This window comes from Stegodyphus dumicola, chromosome 12, assembly GCF_044657685.1.
Source record: "Stegodyphus dumicola isolate Sdum_Otavi_A_Nest chromosome 12, ASM4465768v1".
Lineage (NCBI taxonomy): Eukaryota > Metazoa > Arthropoda > Arachnida > Araneae > Eresidae > Stegodyphus > Stegodyphus dumicola.
This window is the reverse complement of record NC_140779.1, coordinates 39,165,944-39,176,261: the sequence shown is the minus strand read 5'-3', so window position 1 is coordinate 39,176,261 and position 10,318 is coordinate 39,165,944. Positions and strand designations below refer to the sequence as shown.

Below are 10,318 nucleotides of genomic sequence, written 5' to 3'. Positions count from 1 at the left end.
ACAACTGATGTATCCAACCCATCCCCAAAACTGGTTTTTTCCATAGAGCAGCAAGTTGAAAAATCTCAACTGCAGGCATAGCAGAACTAGTCGACACATGGAATTGACTCCGTTAGGTCAGATTAACACCAGTGGGATCGGCCCTCAAGAGATATGGCTATTCTGGATAGAATTTTTGAGCACGATAATATTAGTTTAGATGACACTTCAAAAATAGCTTTGGCAATGGAAAAAGTGTTAAAATGTGCAAACGAAATAATAAAAATTTACTTTAAATGATTTCTTTTATATAAATATGATTTTTAATTATATTATTTATTTAAAACAAAAGTTTCCAAATAATACTATGGAAGAAAATATACTCCAATATACCTTCCATATCAGTAAAACATTTGAAAATATCATATTCTACAGCAGGGCTTCATAAACTTTTTTAGTCGTAATCCATTTTTATCACTGAAAATTTTCTCACAACCCATGGACCCCGCCAATATTTACGAAAATTTTGTGAGACCCCATAAACACTGTGCAAATCCAACACACAATAGTGGAACTGCCAATTTTTTCACTTGTACTGCAATATGCTATTGCTGTTTTAGGTCATAAACTTTTATTTCTCATTTTAAGACATAGAACAATGTGAAAATTTTAAATAAGTAACAGACGAAATGACAGCATCACATGCAAAGCAAGTAAAGTGAACATTTATATTATAAAAATAATGCATTGAAACGTTTTTCTTTTTCCTTCGCCTGTGTTGTCTTATCTTTATCTATTTTCAGATACATTGTGTAAAAATATTTGGTAATTGTAAAATTATTATATTAACTTAAAGAAATATCAAAACTGCTAACATTTTTGGCGACCCACAGTTTAAGAAACTCTGTTTTACAGCAACAATGTCCAACAGAAATATTACATTCCTTGCAACTGTACAATCAATATTTTTCATAAAAGTATGGCATAGCATTTTCCTTTATTTCTGAAATTTGTTAGAAAAAATCAAGCTAGATTACAATAGAATTTCAAACTGACCATGTATTAAAAAAGGGGGGGGTAATTGCAAATAGCATAAGAGATAATGAATGACACAAAAATATGCATCAACACTGATTTGTTTGGTAATATATTTGAGTTATTAAAAAACCAGATACATTGCACAGGAAGATATATACATATGAAGCTTGAGTGGGAACATCCAGACCATGCTTTCCTTCCTTTTTTTCATAGCAAGGATAGCAAAGTGAACTATCATCATGTGTCTGGAAACTTAAATTCCTGAATGCCATCGGACTTAGTATGAAGTGTTGTTTTTCCTAGTTTTTACTTTTCTCGCTTTTGTTGGCCTGCAAATACACCCATGGCTTAGATGAGTCCAGTTCCATACAAAGACTGTCACAAAGAGTGAAAAAGAAAGCAATCAATCCCTCCTTAAAAAAAAAAGGGGGGGGAACGTTGGCCTAGCTCATCCTTTTCTTTACAGATAGATTACATAAAAAAACAATGCATTTAAAATGAAAAGCATCATAATTTTAAAACACCAAAATTTTAAATATGTCTCTTTTTTAAAATATAAATAAAATTCAGATACCTTCCCATGAATGTCCAACCCGTGGCATGGCAGAGTTTTTAAAAGTGGCACGGGAACACTTATTAAAAAAACTTATCAAAATTTATCAAAATCTGTAAAAACTCCACTACTACTGAATACAACAGCGCCAAAAAGCGGCACTGCTTGACACCTCAACAACAATGAGGGAAGACTGCATCCTCATGGGACCAGGATCAAACAGCTTGGAGTTGCTTAAAATCTTTAGCTGGCCTATAAACTTTGTCCCAGAAAAGAAATGATGAAATTGAAATTATGTTGAAGGCTTCTTACGAATTTTCTCTGTTGTTAGCCTGCATGAGAAAAACCTATTCTGACAGAGAGGAGATAATAAGAAATGGCCTTTTGCCCAAAATATCGGTAACAAAAATGTAAGAAATAAAGCTGATAAAATAGCTTTGTCTGGAAATACTATCACACTGATGACAAGGGTCAGGATGTTGGAACACGAATTGTCTCTTGACTACAATATTGTATATACTTTTCATTAAGATGAAAGCTGTGACATCACATACTATGCATAGTTAAGCATATTTGTGTGTTACACAAACAATAATTTTTATATTGTGGAAGAACTTCTTGATTTTTGCCAGCTAGTTTTAACTACAGGGGAAGACATTTTTAAAGAACTTAAAATAATGCTCTGAATTACGATAGATTAAAAAATTTAATATCCATTCTGCAGGATTCATTCAGTGCTAGATTTGATGACTTTCAAGATGATTAAAAAAGGTTAAACTGAACACCCAAGATTTAAGTTATATTTAAATCCTGCCACAAAATTTCCATTTCTGTAAATACAGAATGCAGATCCAACTCCTTCCAGAGATTTAGAATCATCTGTGAAAATTTCTGTTTCATTATTAGATGTTTCCAGTAGTAGATATGTATGGTATCTGGATGCTGAATCTATTTAGAGACCTATTTATCCCCTTCTTCACTCATGAATGGGCGGTGTAAAATAAGTGAATGGCACTTATATTTATCAAACTGGTAGTTCTATTGGTAAGAAAACTCATTACAACTTGGAGAGCAGGAGCAGAAGCCATCTTGTACCTTCTTGAGAGAGCCAACAGTATAGGTCTCTGAATCTGAAGAATCTTGATCTGCATCCTTGCAGCTGGATTAACCCACCAAGCATGGCAACCACAAAATGCTATTTGTAGTAATGTTCTCTTGAACAATTCCTTCAAAACATCTTTTGAAAGGCTCTTCTTGCTAGTTAATCTACTAAAAAGTTAGTGCATCTTCTTTATTAGTTTCTATTAGGAGACTGCCTTTGGTGATTGGCTCGTTTAATCCCAATTCTCAGTTGGGCTGGATTTATGCTCAGTTGAGAATATGATGCTTTGTAAATTCAGACCTGCCTTCTGCAGAGTAAATGAGTACCGCACGTTTGAACTTGCTTTATCTTTCGAGATTCTTGTTGCTTCGGAGATTTTCTAACTGCTTCAGCATAAGTCTGAGCTTTGTGTTCTTGTGACTGCAGCAACTCTAGATTGCTTTCTAGTTTACTTTGATCCAAACACAGAACAGTAACCAAATCAGTAAACTGCTAATCAAAATTGCTTACATGGAAAAGTGACTAAAACTAAGAATGATTCAGAAAGATTATATTCAGGCATCAGGATCAAGAGATAACACAAAAAGACTAAAATTTCGTAAGAAAGTAATTTTGGGTTGCACAATAGACAGTATTACATTCATTTTGTTCTTTTATCAATCTTATAATGAATGTCCTTCTTTTGATACTTGGCAGCTGACATTTTTAGGTTGCTATAGAAACACATTCCATGTATTTTTGTTTATAACTGTTATTTTATGGTCAATTTTAACATGGAGTGCAAAAATAAACATTTTCAACATATTTGACTTTTTTATTTCCATAAAGGCAAGAAAAGGGGCTGAGGGTCACAAAACAATATGTGAAGTTTATGATGCTGATGCTTAACAGAACAAATGTCAGAATTGGTTTAAAAAATTTTATTTTGGAGATTTTTCACTTGAAGATGACCAACATTCAGGCTGACTTTCAGAAGTTGATGAGAAAACTAAAGGCATAATTGAATCGAATTGTCATAGATTGAAAATAGGTTAAATGTAACACACACGACAAGTAAATCACATATCTTTGGATTTATTAAGAAGCGTGATATTTGGCTTCAGCAAGAACTGACAGAAATTCACTTAACACAATGAATCAATATTTGTGATATGCATTTCAAACATAATGCAATCGACCCTTTTTAAACAAATCATTACTGATGATGAAAAACATATCATCTGCAATAATATTAATTGATAAAGATCATGGTCCAAGCATAAAGAATCAGCACAAATCACATATCAAAAGCTAAATGGCATCAGAAAAAGATCATGCTGTTAATTTGGTGGGATTACAAAAGTGCTGTGTATTTCGAGTTAACCGAGATGTTTATTGCTAACTTACAAAGAAGAGGTAGCAAACAAGAGAAAACACTAGAATTGGAAAATTGCAAAATAACCATGTTCCAGCACCACAAAGCGAGGCCTCGCACATCTTTTAGTCATATGTATGAAATTACTGGAGCTTGGCTGCGAAGTGATGTCACATCCCTCATATAGCCCCAACTTTGCACTATCAGATTATGTTTTATTTTGAAGTTTGCAAAACTTTTTAAATGGTAAAAATTTCAGTAATAACAATGACCTCAAATTGCATTTGGTGAAGTGTTTTGTTGATAAAGATCTGAAGTTCCATAAACGTAGAATTATGAAATTACCACTGGAAAGATGGCAAAAGGTCACTGAATAGAACAGAAGATATTTGACTGATTTTCATTTTTGTATAGAAAAAATTGAGTTTTATTTCACATTAAAAACCAAAATTACTACCAAGCATGGCAACCACAAAATGCTATTTGTAGTAATGTTCTCTTGAACAATTCCTTCAAAACATCTTTTGAAAGGCTCTTCTTGCTAGTTAATCTACTAAAAAGTTAGTGCATCTTCTTTATTAGTTTCTATTAGGAGTCTGCCTTTGGTGATTGGCTCGTTTAATCCCAATTCTCAGTTGGGCTGGATTTATACTCAGTTGAGAATATGATGCTTTGTAAATTCAGACCTGCCTTCTGCAGAGTAAATGAGTACCGCATGTTTGAACTTGCTTTATCTTTCGAGATTCTTGTTGCTTCGGAGATTTTCTAACTGCTTCAGCATAAGTCTGAGCTTTGTGTTCTTGTGACTGCAGCAACTCTAGATTGCTTTCTAGTTTACTTTGATCCAAACACAGAACAGTAACCAAATCAGTAAACTGCTAATCAAAAATGCTTACATGGAAAAGTGACTAAAACTAAAAATGATTCAGAAAGATTATATTCAGGCATCAGGATCAAGAACACAAAAAGACTAAAATTTGGTAAGAAAGTAATTTTGGGTTGCACAATAGACAGTATTACATTCATTTTGTTATTCTTTTATCAATCTTATAATGAATGCCCTTTTTTTGATACTTGGCAGCTGATATTTTTAGGTTGCTATAGAAACACATTCCATGTATTTTTGTTTATAACTGTTATTTTATGGTCAATTTTAACATGGAGTGCAAAAATAAACATTTTCAACATATTTGACTTTTTTATTTCCATAAAGGCAAGAAAAGGGGCTGAGGGTCACAAAACAATATGTGAAGTTTATGATGCTGATGCTTAACAGAACAAATGTCAGAATTGGTTTAAAAAATTTTATTTTGGAGATTTTTCACTTGAAGATGACCAACATTCAGGCTGACTTTCAGAAGTTGATGAGAAAACTAAAGGCATAATTGAATCGAATTGTCATAGATTGAAAATAGGTTAAATGTAACACACACGACAAGTAAATCACATATCTTTGGATTTATTAAGAAGCGTGATATTTGGCTTCAGCAAGAACTGACAGAAATTCACTTAACACAATGAATCAATATTTGTGATATGCATTTCAAACATAATGCAATCGACCCTTTTTAAACAAATCATTACTGATGATGAAAAACATATCATCTGCAATAATATTAATTGATAAAGATCATGGTCCAAGCATAAAGAATCAGCACAAATCACATATCAAAAGCTAAATGGCATCAGAAAAAGATCATGCTGTTAATTTGGTGGGATTACAAAAGTGCTGTGTATTTCGAGTTAACCGAGATGTTTATTGCTAACTTACAAAGAAGAGGTAGCAAACAAGAGAAAACACTAGAATTGGAAAATTGCAAAATAACCATGTTCCAGCACCACAAAGCGAGGCCTCGCACATCTTTTAGTCATATGTATGAAATTACTGGAGCTTGGCTGCGAAGTGATGTCATATCCCTCATATAGCCCCAACTTTGCACTATCAGATTATGTTTTATTTTGAAGTTTGCAAAACTTTTTAAATGGTAAAAATTTCAGTAATAACAATGACCTCAAATTGCATTTGGTGAAGTGTTTTGTTGATAAAGATCTGAAGTTCCATAAACGTAGAATTATGAAATTACCACTGGAAAGATGGCAAAAGGTCACTGAATAGAACAGAAGATATTTGACTGATTTTCATTTTTGTATAGAAAAAATTGAGTTTTATTTCACATTAAAAACCAAAATTACTTGCAAACCCATCATAATACTTTTGGCAATCCTCTGCTGAAAAACCAACAATTCCAATCGTGGAAAAAACTTAGTTATACTACCTAACAAAGTTAGTATAAAATCTATTCTTGATTAACTCATCAACATATTTCAGAAATGCAATTGCACAGAACTGCAACTATCTGCAGTAACACATTTTACAAATTATGGCAGTTACCAGATAATTCTATCAGATTTCTACGTATCCATGTCTGATAATACATCATCCCCCAAATTTTTTTAAATTCAGAACTTCTGTTATAGAATTATTAATCAAGGGTACCAACAATTTTTTTTATTATCATTATTATTATCAAACTGTGATTTTAATTTTGTTATACTCAATAAGTACCACGCAAAAAATAGGACCAAAAGGGAAAATGCAGAAGGATTGCACTTAATTATTAATTTCCCTGTGTAGCAAACTTATCACTCATAAGCTACAGATTTAGTATTATAACAATTTTGGGGCAAAAAAGCCCCCACCCCAAGAAATTATTATAACATTATTTGCCTAGCTACTTATTTTAACATTTTTATTTTCTACGTTTGCTTTTCATATTAGAAAAATGAAGCTGTAAGAACACGTGAAACTTTCTTTTAGAGAAACATCACACAGCTGGAGTAAAAAAATTCTATCATTTCAACATCTCAAGACCTCAGCAGCATCTTGGTATCCTGGGGCTGAGTAATTACAATACTGCTTCAATTAATCTAGCTCCAGCATGATTCAGGAACAGATATATTATGCATATTCAGTTTTGTAGGGAAAGAAAGAGTTTCCTTTTTGAATTTTGTACTGCAAAATACAAATTATTATTTGTCTTCAATAATGTTATGCTACAATGACAAAATCATAGTGTACAAGTACATGTAAAAATATACATCATTTTATAAAATTTTAAACTATTCCTAAGATATTTGAAAACCTTTGCCATCGAAATATTGCAACAGTGCATTTCATAACTGCTGTATAAATAGATTACATGTACCAAGAATTAGACTATTACCAAAATACATATACCATATGATATATTTATGCACTGTTAGAAATAATTTTACAAACACGTAAAATCTACTCTTTTTCAAAATAATCTATACTTCAAGCTATACCCAAATCAGACCCATAAAATTATTTAATAGCAGTAAATAAAAAATAAAAAAAAAAAAAAAAAAAAAAAAAAAAAAAACAAGAAGTAATTAAAAATTAAACTTTATTCAAAAAGAATACAGTAGAACATTAGATCATGAACACCTCTTACACTGAACAAATTTATCTGAACTAAAAATGCTTCAGATGACATCATCATCATTACGACCACCTACAAAGAAACAATAAACAAATTCTCTAAACTAAAATTCACTATTGAAATATTTACTGCAAGACATATTATGCAACATACATTTAATTAAGTTACAAAACATAATAATATATGACAGTCCAATTAATTAAACCATTAACTTCATGGTTAAATACATATATATATTTTAAACTAAAATAAGCTTTCACTGTTGAATAATAAAAGCATGAGGTGCCCTTGATAAATTTATAAAAATAACGGATGCTTTTGACAATAATATCTGATTTTTATTTAGGAGCCCACAGCTATACTAAACATCAGTATTTCTTTGATCAAGTTTTTCTTCATATCTGACCAAGATTCTTATTAAAAAAGGGAAGAAAAATGAAAAACGTCTGAAGATTGCTGCTAAACGTCTGAAGACGCTTGTATGCTTATAGACACAGCATGCAAACCTGAGATAAGCATTTCCCATGCACATTTCTTTCCATTAACAATATGCAGAGTCAAGGATGGAGGTTAGCTCATAAGATAATCATGTTACTTTTGATTTCTCCGACCACACATGTAATCTCTCCTGTAAAATGGTGATATTCTAAAAACACTAAATAAATTCTTGCATACAGTACCTTCAGTCCTTAAAGAAGACATTTTTTAGTGTCTTGCCATTTTCTAAAAAGTTTTTATGTTCCTGGATTTGAGATACATTGCAATGAACTTATTACAGTTCCACCATTTCAGTTTACAATTATTTTTTCTCAATATGTTATGCCAATGATCTCAAACTTCAGGCTCTTGAAGCAGTTTTGTGCAATTTATGAATGCATTTTAATTATGTATTTGTTGCAAATACATAATTTTTTATATATATAAAGAAATGAACTGAACTTATGTGCACAGCTGTAATTGGGGGGGGGGAGGGCAGAAAGAACAGGATAGAGACCATGTCTTTATCACTGTATGTCAGGCCACTTGATTAGAGTAATGTAGAAGTTCCAAAATTGGCAGTCAGTATAAATTTAGTTTGGTAGTCAACATCAGCTGGCACTTACGTATTCTGAATCTTCTGGCTTATCGGTTGAGGTTAAAAAGATTAAAAGTAAATTATTTAAAGGATAATTCAACATAATGGAAAAACCCAAAATAAATGTTAGTCTAAAATTTAGCATTTAGCTGTCAATGTGTTTAAATCACAAAGTGTAGGCAGAAGAAATTTCTTGCAGACACCAAACCTTTTGCGTTCAGGTATAAAATAAATATAAATTTGATTTTTTTTGTATTTGTTGTTGTTTACATGTTTCAATAAACATCCAGTAAGTGAATCTTAAAATTCATTTTAATTAATTTGTTAAAAAATTTCTGGCTGATCAGCTGCTTTCTGATCGAGCATTCGGTCCACATGCAGTTTGAGACCACTGCCTTAGGCAATTTGAAAGCCTTAACATTATCTCTCTATCATCACTTAGGTTTCCTGAATTGTTAATAAGGACCCTAATACATTGTTATTCTCCCCTTATGGAGATTTTAGATTTTTCACTTTGAAGGTATTGTTAATATCTGTTCAAAATGTTTATTATAAGCTGAGCACAATATTTCTTCAGTAACTTCTCTATTTACATCTAAAATATTTCACTGATGAAAGAAATCCATTAAAAACTTCCCTTATCTCCCCCAGAATATTACAAACTGTTTTGCTTCCCTAAATTTTTCTTCTATAGTGGCAATGCTAACCCTTCCATTTTGCAGTTGCCACCTAATTTGGATAATGGTTAGTGACCCTGCCTGCCATATCGAAGGGGTCTGGGTTTGAACCCTAGAGAAGGCATGGATATTTGTAAGTGTATAGTGTCTGCAGGCATTCAGCATTAATAACTATTTGGTCTTTTGTTTCCACAGAAAAATTCAATCCCCCCCCCACACAAATAGAACTCATGTTGTCCTTGTGTTTTTGCATATGCACATGTTTGAGATCAGTCCTTAAATCATGCTAAAACGAAAAACTGCAATGACTAACGGTACACAACCCAAATGTACTACATTTCCTTGAGTCATCTGTGTGTGATTTTTGAGAAATACATGAATATTTTACCTCTTTTGCAGACATAACTAAAAGATCATAATTTCTTAAACTATTTCTCGAAAGCACTTGCACTTACACCACTCAACGACAAGATGAATGAAATAGCAACCTCGATCTTGTTTTCTTCACATTGGCTAACATATGCCACATGACACGCAGCACTCAATGCTCACTGCAGAACTGAAACACAATGTTTTTGGACACATGCGCTCTCACTCACAAAGCAAATGTGAGCCATAATTTCCCAACTTTTATTTTACATGTAATCTAAAGAAAAGTCCTTTCAGACCATCCCCCCTTTTTTTTTTTTGAGGGGAAGGGGGGGGTGAAAATAACAGAATATTAAGCCAAGCTTCATAATAATCATGAGAAATTTTAAGATTAAGAAAAGGTCTGGAGAAATAAGCTGTAAACTGGGTTGGTTGGAGAATGTTCAGAAATCTGTCCTAAACGGTCCTAAAACGTGCGTGTCTAAATCAGTCCTAAAACATGTTTGTCCTAAAAGGGAGAGCTGACAGTTCTGTTATATATTCTCTACTAAATAAGGCTATAGTCTGCAAAAGAAATAAATACATCATTTAGACCTATTTTACAGCTAGATTAATGGAAAGTTTCTTTAAATTAGTCTTTAGAGAAACACTTCTTTTCTACTTTATGTTCTGATAAATACCAAAGTATACAGTTCTGAAATGTTTTC

General features: G+C 32.2%; 1 protein-coding gene across 2 annotated transcripts in view; it reads right to left on the bottom strand.

Annotated features, from left to right (window-relative positions):
- Nucleotides 1-7,437: 7,437 nt before the first annotated feature.
- LOC118182768 (splicing factor, proline- and glutamine-rich-like) overlaps nt 7,438-10,318 on the bottom strand; it is a 141,425-nt gene continuing 138,544 nt past the window's right edge. For both annotated transcript variants that reach the window (XR_015044396.1, XR_015044397.1), the window contains one exon: nt 7,438-7,562. The gene's annotated coding sequence lies outside the window, so the exon portion shown is untranslated. The remainder of the gene's footprint in view (nt 7,563-10,318) is intronic.